Below are 15629 nucleotides of genomic sequence, written 5' to 3'. Positions count from 1 at the left end.
TTTCAAATTAATCTTATTTGTGCTAATCACAAAAACTCATCTACCTTGTCATGCTTCTTTAAGATTCTAGAAGGTGAATTTAATTTTAGGTTTGTTTCACAAAGATTATAAAATTTATCGTGGGAAACCAGGTCTCCTGTTAGTTGTGGCAAACGGATCAGTAAGTCAGACATCGGCTCTTTTATAGGAGGCACGTGATAAAGGATAAATCTGGGATAAATTATTAAGAAGCTAAATTACAAGTCAAGTCCTTGGGTTTAAAATCAGCTGGAAATTTGAGGGCTTTCTCCCTTCTCCTCTGTCATGTCTATTCTGGCACTTGTACTGTCTGCCTCGAGTTTGCGTGATCCAGGGAGAACCACGTGCACTTTTGAAGATGAAGGTCACCAGATGTCAAGTGTCCCATTTCGAAACCCTCAGGATGTGTATGTTCAGGGTGTGTGACATGTCTCAGAAAAGGGCACAGTACTCAGCCTAAGGTGGGCATGTCCCCCAGTGACACGGGTCCTGCCATGTTTAGTCCCCAGTTATGGGGACACCCACCAGCCCGTGCACCCGCACACTCCCTCAGCCGCTGCAGTGGGCACCCTGTGAGCTGTCCCCGCCTCGAACCCCGCCATGAAGACAGCCCCACCAGTCTTGCAAACATTCTTCTTCCCTGAGAACAGACGTGGGAGAGGCGCAGAGCACCTCCTCAGGGCAGACACAGAAGTGAGGGGCCCCAGCAGCGCTGTGGTGGTTGTCCCCCCTCCCCCGCAAGAGGTGAGAGTGCGTTGCACACAGCAAGCTCTTGGTCCATGTGAGTGATGAACAAGTGAGTCTAGGAATGAAATAATTTGAACATACCCGTTCTGTATTAATAAACAATGTGCAGCTTAAAGAGTTTTTATGATTTGCCTCGTTCTGTACGTGCGTGCGTGAGGCAGAAGTCCTGAGCACAAAGCAGTTGCTGTGCGCCTATTATATTCTCAATTCTCCTGCCAATACTTTAAAACCACTTACCAAGAGGCTCTTTCACACCCCTGTGCCTTTCATGTTATGCGAACCCAGGAAATAAGACGCTCACGTAACGAAAGGTGAAAGGTGGTGAAACAGGACCGCGTGTGGGGACCAGAGCTGGCCTGTGGCCCGGGAGCGCGGGCGTGACTGTGGGGCTCCATCCAGTGGCCATCAGCGGATGTTCACTCCGCAGGGCGGCCGAGTGCCAGCCACAGACCCTTGACCGTGCGTCAACAGGGTGCTTCCCACAGGGTTTACAGCTGACGCGGTCAGGGTCGGTGGGTCATGTCCAGTGACGTATGACTTGGAGGCTTTCACCCCTAAACCAGCTGCTGAAGAGCAGACACCCCGCCACGCGCTACCCAACAACCGGACAAGGCAAACCGTCCCTGTGGACGCCTTCCCAGAAGCCACGTGGCTCTGGGAACCCACAGCAGATTGTGCCTTTACAAACACACGTCCTCAGCAGCAGCAGAGAGGGACACTCAGTCCACCAGGCGCTGCCCTGCACGCACATGCGTGTGCACATACGTGCGCACACACACCGGACCCAGCCAAGTCTGGCCTGTGACGCGACGCTGGACTTGTGCGTGATTACGGCTAGGTATGCTCTGTTAACAGGGAGAGCAGTGTTTTTCTTGAGAAACAGAACACGAGCAGGGGAGGGGCAGAGAAAGAGGGAGACACAGAATCTGAAGCAGCTCCAGGCTCCGAGCTGTCAGGACAGAGCCCGATGTGGGGCTCAAACTCACTGACCACAAGATTATGACCTGAGCTGAAGTCGGACACTTAACTGAGCCCCCCGGGCGCCCCAGTTCTTACACGGGAATTTCTGATGTCCAACTGAGGCCTTATCAGGAAGCACAAGTAAGAGACGGTTTTAAGATTATATACGCTTTTAAAAAAAATGTTGGAGGGGTGCCTGGTGGCTCAGTAAAGCGTCCAACTCTAGACTTTGGCTCAGGTCACAATCTCATGGTGTACGGATAGTGTGGAGCCTACTTGGGACCCTCTCCCTCTGCCCTTCCCCCACTCACATGTGTGCACTAATAAGCAAATAAAAAGAAATGCTGGAAAAGCTCTGTATCTAAGGGGGCAGTGGTGCGCGGTGAGGACCTGGCAGGGGAAGTGCTCCGGCCCAAGGCCTCTGGGCCTACTCGTGAACGGCTGGCTAGAGGCCCCACAAGCCCAGCCTCTACTCTGGGCCTGCCCCTCCCCATGTGCCCCTGTGAAGGGACAGGGCTCCCCAGAGGGCAGCCTGGGGCACCTTGCACTAGGAAGTAAGGAGAGCTGAAATGACCACACCCATGCCAGCGGTAACACAGGACCCAGGTCCTGGCTGCAAGTGGCTCCTCTTGGCTTCGTTTGGGACAATGTGAGCAAACAAAAAGTGAAGAATTAATATTAAGGGAAAAAAGTCCAGAGAGACACTCAAAAAGACAGGGAGCTGAGGGGAAATCTAGCGCATCACTGACTCCGGAAGGAAGGACCAGAACGACACTGGGGGCTGTGGGCCAAGATGGCAGGAGTGTCCTATGGTCCGCGGCAGCACCCACGCGGCCAGCTCCTCGGTGAGGGGGGCCTGCCGCCCCGCCAGAAGCACACGCCTACCTCCACCTGGGGCAGGAGGGGCCTTGGCGCCCGAGAAGGGCCACGGGGTCAGCCTGTATGGCCATGGCTAATGCCCAAAAGGCAAGGCCTGGCCTGCGGGCAGACAAAGGACAGGCTGGCCTGTGTCCTGTGGGGGCCGGGACGCCTCACCCAGGGAGCAACCAACCCAAGACAGAGAAGTGAGTAGTAGAGGCAGAACCCAAAAGATAGGCAAGAGGCAGCGGGGGTGGGGAGTGGGGAGGTCCCGTGGGGATCAGAGATGAGTGAACTGCTGGGCAGAGGTGTGCTGGAGACACGGGCCGGGCCAGGTCCCCACAAAGAGGGCTGAACAAGAAGCCCACAGATTCCTGGGGCAACCAGCCGTCCAGGGCCTGGGTCCCAATGGTCTTCTGATCCCCGAACTGTGTCCCAGACTCCACAACCGTTCCCTAGGCCGCTGTCCCTGGAGTCCAGGTCAGGCGCTCCCACATTCCTGGGCACTGTATTTCCACAGGTGTCCCTGCAGGCACCAGACTGCCCTCGTCTGAGGACTGCAGCCCCCAGGGGCTCTGCCAGCCCCTCTGTGGCCCCCACAGCTCCGCGTGCAGAGCTCGGGCCACCTGGAAGTCCCTGCGATTCTCCTGCCGGGTCACGTGTGGCTCAATACCCCTCGCACTCTTGAGGAGCCAGACCTGTGGGCCAGGAAGGAAAAGGCCCTGGAGGCAAATCCCTACCCCGGCATGCGGTCAGGACGGTGGAAGGACCCCTGTCCCCACAGTAGCACACACAGGCAGGGCCTGCCCCTGCGAGTCCCTCCATGCACTGAAGGGGTCAAGGAGAGGCTTCTGTGATGCCTCATGATTCCACATGGTGCGAACAATGCCGCTGCAAAGTGCCTGCTCCCACAGGGGCCCCCTGCACGCTGCACCCCACACCCCTCCCGGCCCCAGCCAACACCTTTCGCCTCCCCACCTGCAGCGCCTCATCTGCAAGTGGAGAGCTGGGCAAACATGGCTGGGTGGGCCGGGCCCTGCAGCAGGAAGTCGTGTCGGAGCCACAAGGAGCCCAGACACGGTTTTCCTCAGAGAGACAGGTGTCCATAAAGCCCAGATCCCCTGTGAAAAGGCCCTGTTACTTAGGGCTGTGGGTCCACCATGTGATTCCGTGGGTGATGGAGGCCCTGTGAACCCGGGGACAAACCAGGAAGGAGACAGCAGGACAGCAGCCTCAGGGTCTAGTCCCAGGAGCGCCCATGGTGGGGGGGCATCAGCACGCAAGCCCAACACCAGCCCACACGACCGCAGGGTGCGCACCGAGGCTGTGGCCTGGGCTGCAACAGAGGCCAGCAGTCCATAATCGGCCCACCCTCTCCTCCGCCTGCGGGATGGCGGCAGTGGGACAGGGGCAGCAGCATGGGGGCAGAGCCCAGGGAACGGGGATGGAGGAAGCCTGTCTGGTGGCTGCCGCACAGCCCCGTGACATCTGCTCACAACAGCGGAGTTCTGTGGTGTTTACCTCAAATAAGTCCATTCTTAAACCCGAGGAGGTGCCTTAGTGACAAGAGCTGAGACAAAAGGGTTCTGAGTACTGGTCTTAAAGGAAATGACTGAAGAGGCCACTCCAGGGACCTGCAGGCTCCTCTTGCTGAGCACCACATCTGTTAGTCTCCCTGACCTGGAGAAGGTACCAGAATGCCAGTCCTTATGGTCAAATAACAACACCCCCATGTGGACACACATTCTGTTGATCCAGTCCTCTATCCACACACACGGGGCTGCTCCGCATCTGGCCACTGTCAAGGGCTCCGTGAACACGGGTGGGACAGTTCTGCACGGAAGAAGGCCACCTGTGGAGGCCACGCGGGACAGCGCGGTGACATCCCCAGCGTCTGCCATGGGTAAAGCCAAGGGCAGATGCTCTTCCTGAAGAGAACACGGAGCCTGACTGTCCCTGCTCACACACAAGGGCAAGGCCCAGCAGTGCGTCCTGGGGGAGGGGAGGGGAGGGGAGGGGAGGGGAGGGTCACTATTCCCTGAAAGAGCTGTCGCCTTCTCAACTCAGGGCCAGCAACAGGCACCGGAGAAGCACGGCCAGGGAGGCTGGGGTGTAGCCTACACTGTGAGTTCCTGCTCCAGTGGGAAAACCCCACTCACTGGCAGGCTGGTCCCCTGAGCAAGGGAGGGCCGGGGAGGGTGTGGGGTCAAGGGCATCCCCTCCTTCATGCGTTCACCCATTTCCAGGATCCGGGTGCACTTCGTGTGTGCAGAGCTTCTACAAGCTTCTACCCCCCTCTCCCTCCAGTGTCTGCAAACAAGTCCTTCACCTGGTCCTGCACGTGGCACTGAGGGCACATGGGCCAGGAATGAGGCGGCCCAGCACACCGTCCTGGGCGGGGCTGTCTTCCTGCACCCCAACCCTGATTCAGAGCACATGGCCTCGGGGCATGGTCAGCCCATGGAGGGGGCGGGGGGTCAGGTCCACAGACACAGGAAGCCAGGATGTGACAAGAAGGCAGGCTGGGAGGAGGGCGCTGAGGTGCCCAATGGTAGATGGACAGCAGGCTGGACGGGGATCCCAGCACTTCGGATGTACGTGGGGTCTGGTCTTTGTGAGGGTCACATCGTGTGGCAGAAACCTGGGTCTGCTGGCCGTCCCGCGCACCCAACATCCAGGTGTGCCAGCTGGTTTAGTCCTCAAGAGAACCCCGAGGAGCACCGCTATAATTACTGCCACTTTACAGGAGGGGACGGAGTCCTGAGGGCTAAGCAGCCGGCTGGACACCCCCAGCTCCAGGCGTCAGGCTGTCCCCTCCGCTTGGGACCAGAGGGTCAGGACACGAGCCTCAGTGGTTCTTGTAGCAGCTATGCTTGTACCAGTTTCTCCACCCTCCCTTGGCTGGCTCGGCTGAAGCAGGGCAGGGAAGGGGCTGGGGCGGCGGGGGGGAAGGTGCCTGGAGAGCGGAGGAGGCGCTGGGCAGGCCGGCAGCCCACACGGGCTGGAGAGGCAGCTGCTGGCCTGTCTGCCAGCAGGGGCCACGGCACAGAGCAAGTGCACTGCTGCCGACAGGAGCCAAGCCACCCACCAGCCCTCTGTCTCCCTGCCTCCTGTCTCCCCACAGCCCCGCGGATGGCACTCGGCCGCTAGCTGGGTGAGGGACGGGGGATTTCATAGCTGAGCGGCGTTTCACTCTGGAAACTAAGGCTTCTTTACGGTATAGATTGACCCCAGTAAAAAGAAAAACGGAGTTTATTTTTCAAGCATTTCGGCCTAGAAGTGACTGAACAGACTGCTCAGGCCTCCGTTGTTAAGGAAAGATTATCAACGGCTCTAGTTCTGCGTCCTGGAAACACAGCCAGAAAGGCCTGCTCACGGGCAGCACACACATCAGATACAGAGCGGAGCCGCCGTAAGGTTACTGGTGTAGGGGTACAAACACAGACAAGGTTCGGTCCGGCAGAGTTCAGTACATGTCTCCCCCTAGCCACATCTGGAACGTACGTTTCGTGGGGCACGAATCAGGGGGCTCTTTCTGTGACCGTGGCCGGGTGGAGCTGGGAGCCCAAACACAGAGGCGTTTCCACCCAGAGGCTGGAGCCTGGGAAGGAAGGTTCGAGTTTCCAGAGCAAGCAGGGGCGGCCAGGCTCTGTACAAGGTGGGCTTTGTTTTCAGGTTGATACTCACTGTGTTTGAAAGGGACGGGTCCCCCCCGACCGCCTGAATCCTCTGTAAGTGGGGAGGAGCCAAATGTCTACCCCAACACGACCTCATCTGATAAAATCTTCACAAAGACTGATTAACTTGTCCAAGATGACAGACCCACATAGTGAGAAGCTGGGGCTCCCATCTCACAGGGTGGCAGTGTTGCCCACCACTGGGGCGGGGCAACGACGGAAGCCCACGGGCCGAACCTTCCACCTCCTGGGACAGGGCTGGGCCCTGCCTGTGACCCTGCGCGGCCTCCCCGTCAGGCTCAGCTGGGGGCCTGAGGAGGGTGAGGGCAGCAGAGGGCCGGGGCGGACATGAAAGGTGGTGGCGGCAGAGACTGCCAGGGGAGAGGCCACAGCACCCCATCACCAGGAGGCTGGCTACGAGGTGCTGAGGGCCCCACACTGCTGTCCAGGGCATGGGACACTGTGGGGGCCATGTGCGGGAGACAGAAATAGGGTGCGGTGGCTGGTCTGGCCCTATCGGTGCCACACACCACACTGAGCGCCAGCATCAGATGTGGCCCCAGGACCTCACGAAGTGGACAGGAGGCCGTGGAACACTCCCTGTCTGGTCGAAACGGGCACCCCTGCCCCTCACCAGTGAGGCCACAGCCACCCTCCAGATCACCCACCCAACTCCAGACCCCATGGCAGGCCACCTGGTGCCCCCTGCTGTGACACTCCATGGAGCACATGGTCTCACTCACCATGCAGCCAGCCCTGTCCATCCAACCAGGTGCCAGCTACAGGGTCTCTTGAGCTACGGCACAGACGCACCACGAGGATGTGGCCGGGATGGCCAGCAGCCCGGGCTGAGCTCCTAACGAGTGCTTGGTGAGCGCGCAGAGGCAGGTGGGCAGGCAGATGGAGGAGGCGTCGTGGAGCCACAGGTGGGTTTGCAAAACCTGCAGTCTCAGGCACGGCTTTGGGGGGAGAGGCTGCCCTGGGCATGCTGGAAGGTGCCGGCAAACACGGACCATGGGGCTTACAGTGGACACAAACGAGCACCCCTAGGCTGGGATACCCCCGTCGTCTCTGCCCTCAGAACCACCCAGACAGGTGGGAAGCTTCTCATAGGAGACTGAAAGACTTTTCTAGAAAGGGGCTCTCCGCTCACCATGTCTCTGACAGCCTCCTGCTGCAAAGCCGAGGGGACCCAGGGGATACGTGTGCAGTGTCAGGAGGGATCACATGGGCGCCCAGAGCCGAGGGACTCTTAAGAGCGGCAGGCCTTTCCCCACCTACGCAGGGACACAGAAGTGCCCTCGAAAGCTGTGGGGATGATGGCAAGGCAGGCCCCCCGCTCCAGGCAGGGATGTCCACTTGTGAGAACGGGCGCTCCGGGTGGACGGGGACGAGCTGCATCTCCCAAGGACAGGGGAGTGTGCGGGTCTGAGTGTGTCTCCTGGAGACGGGTGTGTGCATGTGTGGGAGTGTCTTCCAGGAGCAGGTGTGTGCTTGTGTGCACGTGAGTGTGTCTCCCGGGGACGGGTGTGTGCACGTGTGCACATGAGTGTGTCTCCCAGGGGCAGGTGTGTGCTCGTGCGCACCGAACTGTCTGGGAGACACAAAGGCCTGAGAAGACTCAAATGGAGCGTGTTAAGGAAGTTACTCCCCCGAAGCCATAGGAGACACCACGGACAGTTCAGGCAGGCGAGTGTGTGGGCCAGCGGGATGGGGCTGAGGGCGCTGCCCGGCAGCAGGGCCCCCGGCAGGGCGTGGGTAAGCAGCCGCACTGCCCGCCACATTCCCGTCCCAGCCCACAGGCCCATGAGAGCCCATGCCCTCCATGCTGCCGCTCCTAAAGCCGGCCGGGCCGGACAGCACGGGGTCTGGCCATGTATGGGCTGCATGAGGACTCGGCAGGCCTGACGGCTCCCAGGCTGCAGGGTGCACATGACACGGGGATGGAAACACTGATGCAGCCAAGACCAGAGGCGCTAAAGAAGCCAAGTGCTGCCAGAGGGAAGGCAGGAGTCAGGGAGGGAGGAGCTGGCCAAGGGGGAGGAGGGGTTGGTGACTAGGGACAGAGCAGGGAAGTTTCCTGCCGAGGGCCCGGGCGGGACAAAAGGCAGTTTACGTTCCGTGTGCTCCGTCCTGTAACTCGGCGGCTGCCCACCTTCCTGCCACCAGACCGACGTGTAATGCGGCCACCGTACTCTCATGTGTCTGCCACGCCTGCCATGCCACGAGCTGGTGGAGGAGGACTGGCACCTGAGACAGGGGCACCCAAGTGACAACTTCCCAAAGGTTCACGCGTGGGACCCACGGGGCTGCAGGCGTGGGGATGCCGGTGGGCCGTCTGACGACACAGCAGAACCACCGAGGACACTGCCTCCAGGAGACACACTGATGTGTGGACATGTGTGGACACTCCCCTCAGGAGACATAAATCATCTCCGTCTGACCTCAAACGCTTCTGCTTTTTCCACACAGAGAAGCACCTTGTGACCTTCTGGAATCACCTGTGATGTGAGCACAGGACTGAAAAGGACCTGGCAAAGCACAAACACGAGAGCAAAAACCCAGAGGCCAGCTAGACGTCCACAGTGGGGTCACAGCACTGGAGCCACTGCCCATCCACTGGGACGACAGGGACCACACAGAAGCAGGGACCTGAGTACACCGAGCACAACCTCCAGGGACAGAAAACTCTGCCACTGAGCATGGGTCTGCAGCATCGCAGCCCGTGGGGCGGAGGCAGGTGCTGGGAGAAGGCCCAGGGGAGCAAAGGCTGGGGCACCAGCCAGAGCCCTGCTTCCGGGAGGGTGAGAGCCCTGCCCGCTGACCCTCCTCCCATTCTGGAAGACTGTCCAAGGAGCTGCAGTGACGAGCTGCTGTAGCGAACACAAAATTCTCAATGCTCTGGCCTTGGCCAGCTCCCAGGGGACGCCAGAGCTGGACCCTGGCAGCCTTTTGTCCTGGCTCAGAAAGGGCCCCGAAGCCCTGATCCCTGGCCTGAAACTGGGACCAGAACAAGGCCCGGGGAAGTCTCAGAGTCAGCTCGTCTGCTCTGCCACGGACTCTGGAGCCTCCAGTAAGAGGCCCTGGCATGGTTGGGGAGGGGGGGCAGGAAGCACGGGTGCCGGTGGAGGGGGAAGGGGAAGCGTGGGTGCTGGCACAGGGGAGGGGGGAGAGCATGCGGGTGCCCGCTCAGGGGGTGGGGGGGAGTACGAGCAGAGACACAGAACAGCCCAGCCTCATGGACAGACACCAGCGGCTTCACATCAAGTTAAAAACAGCCCAAGTGCATCAATGGGCATGCAGCAGGAAGATGCAGCGTTCGCACACAGTAGGACAGCATCCAACCGTGACACAGACCAGCACACGGACCTGCTGTGCAGCACGCTCAGTGACACACGTCAGGACGGGCCCCACGACTCACACACACGTGGAATCTAAAGAAGTTAAACCTGTTGTAAAATAACAGTCGGTGGGGCATCTGAGCGTTGCTTTTGGCTCAGGTCATGGTCTCAGGGTTCGGGGCAGAGCCCGGAGTCAGGCAGAGCTTGCTTGGGATTCTCTCTCCCTCTCTCCGCCCCTCCCCTGCTCACATGCTCCATCTTTCAAAATGAACTTTAAGAAACCCCAATGAGATGGTGGTTCTGGAGGGACGGATGACATGTCAGGACACAGACAGGAATGGGAGGTGACAGCAGCACGGAGACCCAGCGTACGGCTGACAATGGCACATGGACGGTGGGATGAGCACGTGGCCTCGCCGGCGCCACCATAGCTTGACCCACTCACAGCAGCACAGCACACACCTCACCTGTATAGCACAGAACATCACCTTCGTCAAATAAAGAATTTAATAGCAACCAAGAGACCCTGGCGTTCCTGCTTGTGAACCTCCACCGGAGAGCAAAAAATACACTTCCTGTGAAAACGTACATTCGTGTGTGAAAACCGACACGTGAACATGTGAAACAGCTGCGATGGCCAGAACCCGGGAATAACGCAGATGCCACCAGCATGGCGAGTGCACAAACTGTCTCTCTCTGAATTGGGGGGCGGGGCGGGGGGGGGGCTGCTCTAACCCGTGCGTCACACTGAGGGACACAGTGCCTGATGCACAGGATTCTGGAAAAGTCCACATGACAGGAGCGGACCACAGAGCAATGGCTGCCGCGGCTCAGTGTAGGAAAGGGTGAACTGCCAAATGGCGCAAAGGGATTTAGGGGCTGAAGGAACCTTTCGGACCCTGCGTGTGGTGGAGTCCGTGTGACTAGATGCACCCACAGTATACACCCAAAGGAGTAATTATTACTGAACATAAATTGTGAAAACATACAGGTTCTTGGGCCAAAGTGTCCAGGGTCAAGCCTTGAGGCCATCTGTAACTAGCTGGGTGACAGAACAAATGACCCCATTGCCCCGTGGCCTAGTCACCTCCGCTGCACACTGGGACTTTAAGTGTCCCGACCTCCTGTGGGAAACGGTAAGATTCGAGGAGCGTATGTGGCAGGCGGTGAGACCTGAGTCCTAACAGCATGGGCAACAGCGTGGACTCCGGGGAGCCCACCTCCGCGTCTGCTCTGGACTCTGCCCCCCACCCCTTCGGGGGTGAGCAGGAGGGGCTGGAGGGTGGGGAGGGAGGACTGTCAGGGCCAAAGAGAAGCCATAAAAAAGAGACACAAGAGAGCCAGGGATGTGAGGGGGAGATCACGGGGAGAGCAGGAGTCATGGACATTTCGTGAGAAAAGGTCTTCCATGTTTTGTTATCTTTCTGAACATAGCCCAGAGTAGTGGTAAGGAGAGAGGTGACCAGCTCGGCCCCTGGTGTCAGCTTTGGCCCTGACGAAGGCTCAGCAGAGAGAGATGGCGGGGGGGCTGGGTGGGGCCCAGGCAGAGAGAGCCCACCAGCCCTTCCCAGGCTGGCCTCACCAAGACCCGTGACTTGTACCTGCTGGGATACCTCACCCTGGGCCCAATTCTGAAGGCACCAAAAGGTGCCAGAATCCTCTTTGCCCACACAGCCCTAGGCAGGAGGACCAAAGCCAGCAAACTTCAGTTAAATACAGGAGATGGAACTCAGTGCAGAGGTGGGGGGGTGGGGTGGGGATGGGGAGCACCCTGCTTTCTTTGCTGGTAGAATACACTGGGGCCCTCCTTTCCTTGAATGTTCCCCTGCCTGGGAGGGGGTGGTCCTGGAGCCTGGAGAGCAGGGGTCGATGCCAGCACACTGACTCACCAGACGGATGACGTGGTGAGGTTGGAGGCCCCCAGGCCCCCAGGAATGGCCCCAGCCTCTAGAGAAAAGCACAGGACAAGGGGAGAAGCAGTCAACAGGCTGACGAGTCTGGGACCTGCTCTCAAGGGCAGGTTTGGGGACACATAGCCTTTGTCCACCAGGCTAGGTGACCCAGAGCCTGTCCACCAGATCAGGTCACAGACTTGACTGGCACAGGCCCGGTGGCCTCTGACAACAAACGCCCCTAAAACCACACGTTGGTGGGGTGAGGAGATGGGGTGAGGAGCAGGGTGCGGAGCATTCCCCTGCTCCTCTCCTCACCTCTGTGGGCACATTGTGGGCGCACGTTCCCCGGGCGTCTGCCTGGCTTCATCCGAGAGACATGGTGAATTGTAACATTGTCCACCTGCTGCTGCCTAAGGTGATGAGTGACCCCGGGATGCGGAGTGACTAGATAATTAAGAACCGTGGCCAGACTGAGAGGAAGTGATTCGGCATGTTAATCTTTAATTAAGGCAAATTGGAAAGCAGATCTTGTGAGCATTGACCACAGGTCAGGAAATGGCATCAGGCCTTCCCTGCGTCTATTCTCTGCAGCTGACCAGCGTTCTGGGCACTTCCTGGGGCGAATGGTGTTGTCTTTGCTGGTGGGGTGCGGAACAGGGGCGCAGAGGTGGGGTGAGGAGCAGGGGTGCGGAGGTAGGGTCAGGAGCAGGAGCATGGAGCAGGGCCAGTCCAAGGGCAGAGCTGTCCACACACCAGATCCAGCAAGCACACCGAGGTGCCCCCGGCCCCTGTACAGTGCACCTCAGGGCTGTCACACAGGCGGGGCATCTGGGGGCGGTGAAGACCTGCGCGAGCATGTCTAGTAAAGAGCGCTATTCAGACCGCCCTCGAGTGATGGCGGGAAGAGCAGCCGCTGACGCGTGCGCTCTACCTCTGAAGTACATGCCGGCCGAGCGTGGCCGCACTGTGTGGTTCTCCACCTGGGCCCTTGGGCCACCGTGCAGGGAAAATGACAGCTGGTGGTGGCGCCCACCCATGAGCCTTCCATTAACATCGACTTTCCAGTTTTATTCCTTCACCTTCCTTCGAAGGACACGCAGCTACGGGGTCTCCCAGCCTCCCCTGCTAGTTAGTTAAAATTTAATGGGGAGGATACACGTCCAAGGAAACAGAATTATGTCTGTGACAAAGGACCAGCCGGAAGGCTGCTGCGAGCCTGTCAGCACGGTCATTTAAAGCCCCAACTCGGGACTCCACAGCCCGGTGGCAGTAAAACAGCTCCGGCCTCGAAAGCAAGAGGCCCCATGCTCTGGGGGCAGTGGCCACGGCGCACCACCTTTCTGTTTCTACAGTGGGTGCTATGAGCAGGGTCTCCTCAAGCCAGAGTCCATGAGAGTTTCTCTGGGCCCAGAAGCTGGACAAAACGGTTCAGAATCGTGCAGACTCAGGTGGCTCCCACGAGGCACAGGCCGTGCCTGAAGTGAGCGTGATATGCTGGCTGGTGGGGCTCTGGCCCGGGTCCTCCAGACGCGCTCCCCATTGCTCTGTCCCCACTGTCCAGCGTGGGGGGGGATCGAGGCCTCTGGCATGCAGGATCCAGGGGTGGGGCTTGGATGTGACCTCATCCTGAGAAGGTGGTTGGGGAGGAGGGGCCAAGGGGCCGGCTAGAAAGCAGGGTGGGTGCATCCTCGCACCCCTGCCCGGTGTCACAGGCACGCAGGCCACTGCTCCAGGGGGCCCCATTTAGGGAAGGGGGCTGCCACACCAACCCCCGTACCCACTCATCTTGGTGGGGGTTCCTCCTGTGGGCACAGCCCCTGACCCCTTGGTGTGGCCTCCACAGTAACCGCCTAGCAACCCCGTAGTGCGCTTCCGTTGCAGCTCTGACGGGCTGGGAGGAGCTCCCACATGTGGATGTGGTACCTGTCATTGCCACGCAGAGCATCGTGTCCAGGTGCCTACAGGTCTACTGGCCCTGAATGTCCTGGTGAGTTTGGCGTCCAGATTATTCAACCTGACCATCTTCGTAAAGAGCCGAGGCAGGCAGGGTGGCCTGGACGCGTTCCTCAGACCTCACGGTGACCAACGTGCTGGTGACGCTGCTCTCCCTCAGTGCCAATGGATGACATGGTCTGGAGCTGCGCCGTCCTCTCCTTCCTGGCCACCGTCTGCCACCTTGACGCACAGCACATGCAGCTGCCGATGCCCTTCATGCTCCTGCTGCGGGGCCCTCCGCCCTGCCTGCACACGGCCACAGGTGGCGCCCACGAGCCCGTGGCCAGCCTGGCCGCTGTGGGGGGCTGTGCCTTCTGCAGCTCTCTGGGGTTGGTGACCCTGCTGGGCACGCCCGGGAGCTCTCCAAATCTACCCTGTGCCAGGCAGACCCACTGACTGTCAGGCCGAGTATGACATTATGAAGGTCAACCTGCACTTCGGGCTGGCCCTCGTCCTGGAGCTGGCGTTTCTCATCCTGCTCACTGTCCAGCCGGCCTGCTGGGCAGCCCCTCCCTGGAGGGACGAGGCCTCTGCCCCCTACCCACCCCCACCGTAGTCCCAGCCACTGCCCCGGCATGTTTGCCTGCAGGCTCCTGTACAACACACCACCACACTCCTGCAGCGGCCCGGGTAAAGCTGCAGGGGGAGTGAGCTCACCCAGCTACGAACTCATGGAGCTGGTCCTGTCTAGAGAGCTGTGTGAATTCCCTGGTCATCCTCTTCCTCCACAGGCCCTGCAGGCTGACCCTGCTCAACCTCCCGGAGCACCTGGCCTGAGGATGCCGGGAGGGACTTGCGACAGCTTCTCCCTAAAGATAGCAGGGGTTATGCGGGTGGCAGGAAGATGGTGACGAGGGGGCTTGCCTAGAGGTTAGGGAGCAGGGATCTTCTGAAGGTGCGGAGAAGTGGCTTCTTGGCACTCAGTTCCCCTTCTGGGAACGCCCCAGAGCTTGGCTCAAACCAGGGCCTGCAGCGAGGGGAAACCCTGCGTGTCAGGCATGCAGGAACGCAGGAGCAAGAGCCAGCTAGACTGATCTGACCAGGCTGAAATGCCACGTTCAGTGTAGCTGCACGCTGACCCAGGTCTCTACCCCTGCCCTGGCCAGAGGACGACAACGGAATTTATGATCCTAAAGGATCAATAACTGGTTACCCTTTAACATGGCCAGAAGGCCTGGCCCACATGAGTATCTCCAAGAGCAAAGAAGTCCGGTTTTATCTTTCTAAAAATGCCACCATCACTGGAGTCTGAGTGTCACCCACATGCTGACAAAGCATCACATGGCACTTCCTGTCCCCTGTGGCCTGGCAGGCAGCTGGTGCCCACTGCCAGGGGTTCTGTCTGTGAAAAGCTCTGTGCCCAAAGCCCCCCATCTGCTCTATTTGACATGATTTGCAGAAAGGCTGGTAACATACGAAACATAAAATACAAGGTTCAATAATTAATCTTAATCCAAAATTTACATTTACCATTCTTGCTGCATTTATATTAAGATGTTCCTCGTTGGGGCACCTGGGTGGCTCAGTCAGTTAAGCGTCCAACTTTGGCTCAGGTCATGATCTCATGGTTTGTGAATTTGAGCCCCGCGTTGGGCTCTGTGTTGACAGCTCAGAGCCTGGAGCCTACCTTGGATTCTGTGTCTCCCTCTCCCTCTCTATCTCTGCTCCTCCTCCACTTGTTCTCTCCTTCCTCCCTCCCTCTCTCTCAAAAATAAAGATTTAAAAAAACCCAAAAAACAAGATTTTCTTGGTTGAACAGAGAAAGGAGATGGGCAAAGGGAAGGTGTCTACCGTTGTAGGAAACCTATGCCTTTGACAGCTTCAATTTTTCATCAAAACTTTACTGTTCAGAGCAATTTTATTTGGATTGCAACCGAACTGAGAGGAATTGAGAAATTACCCACATACCCTGTGGTCACGTGTGCACAGCCTCGCCACAGTGACGTCCCCACCAGCTGGAGCATCTATCACATGGACGTGGATGGACCTTCACTGACACATCACGGTGGCCCACAGTCCAAAGCTCCCATCTGGGCTCACTCCTGGGGTGTAGACACGTGTCCTTTATTATGGCACCACAGCGAGTACCCAGTGCCCTAAAAAACCCATGCTCTGCCCCTCCACCCCTGGCCCCCCCC

The 15629-nt window shown here is 58.9% G+C and overlaps 1 protein-coding gene across 3 annotated transcripts in view; it reads right to left on the bottom strand.

Annotated features, from left to right (window-relative positions):
• The window catches only part of CHLSN (cholesin), a 110018-nt gene that overhangs the window by 51190 nt on the left and 43199 nt on the right, over nt 1–15629 (bottom strand). The window lies entirely within an intron of this gene.

Source organism: Crocuta crocuta, unplaced genomic scaffold (genome assembly GCF_008692635.1).
Source record: "Crocuta crocuta isolate KB4526 unplaced genomic scaffold, BGI_CrCroc_1.0 scaffold273, whole genome shotgun sequence".
NCBI classification, from domain to species: Eukaryota; Metazoa; Chordata; class Mammalia; order Carnivora; family Hyaenidae; genus Crocuta; species Crocuta crocuta.
Note: the sequence above shows the minus strand (reverse complement) of the source record. Positions and strands in the feature narration are given on the sequence as shown.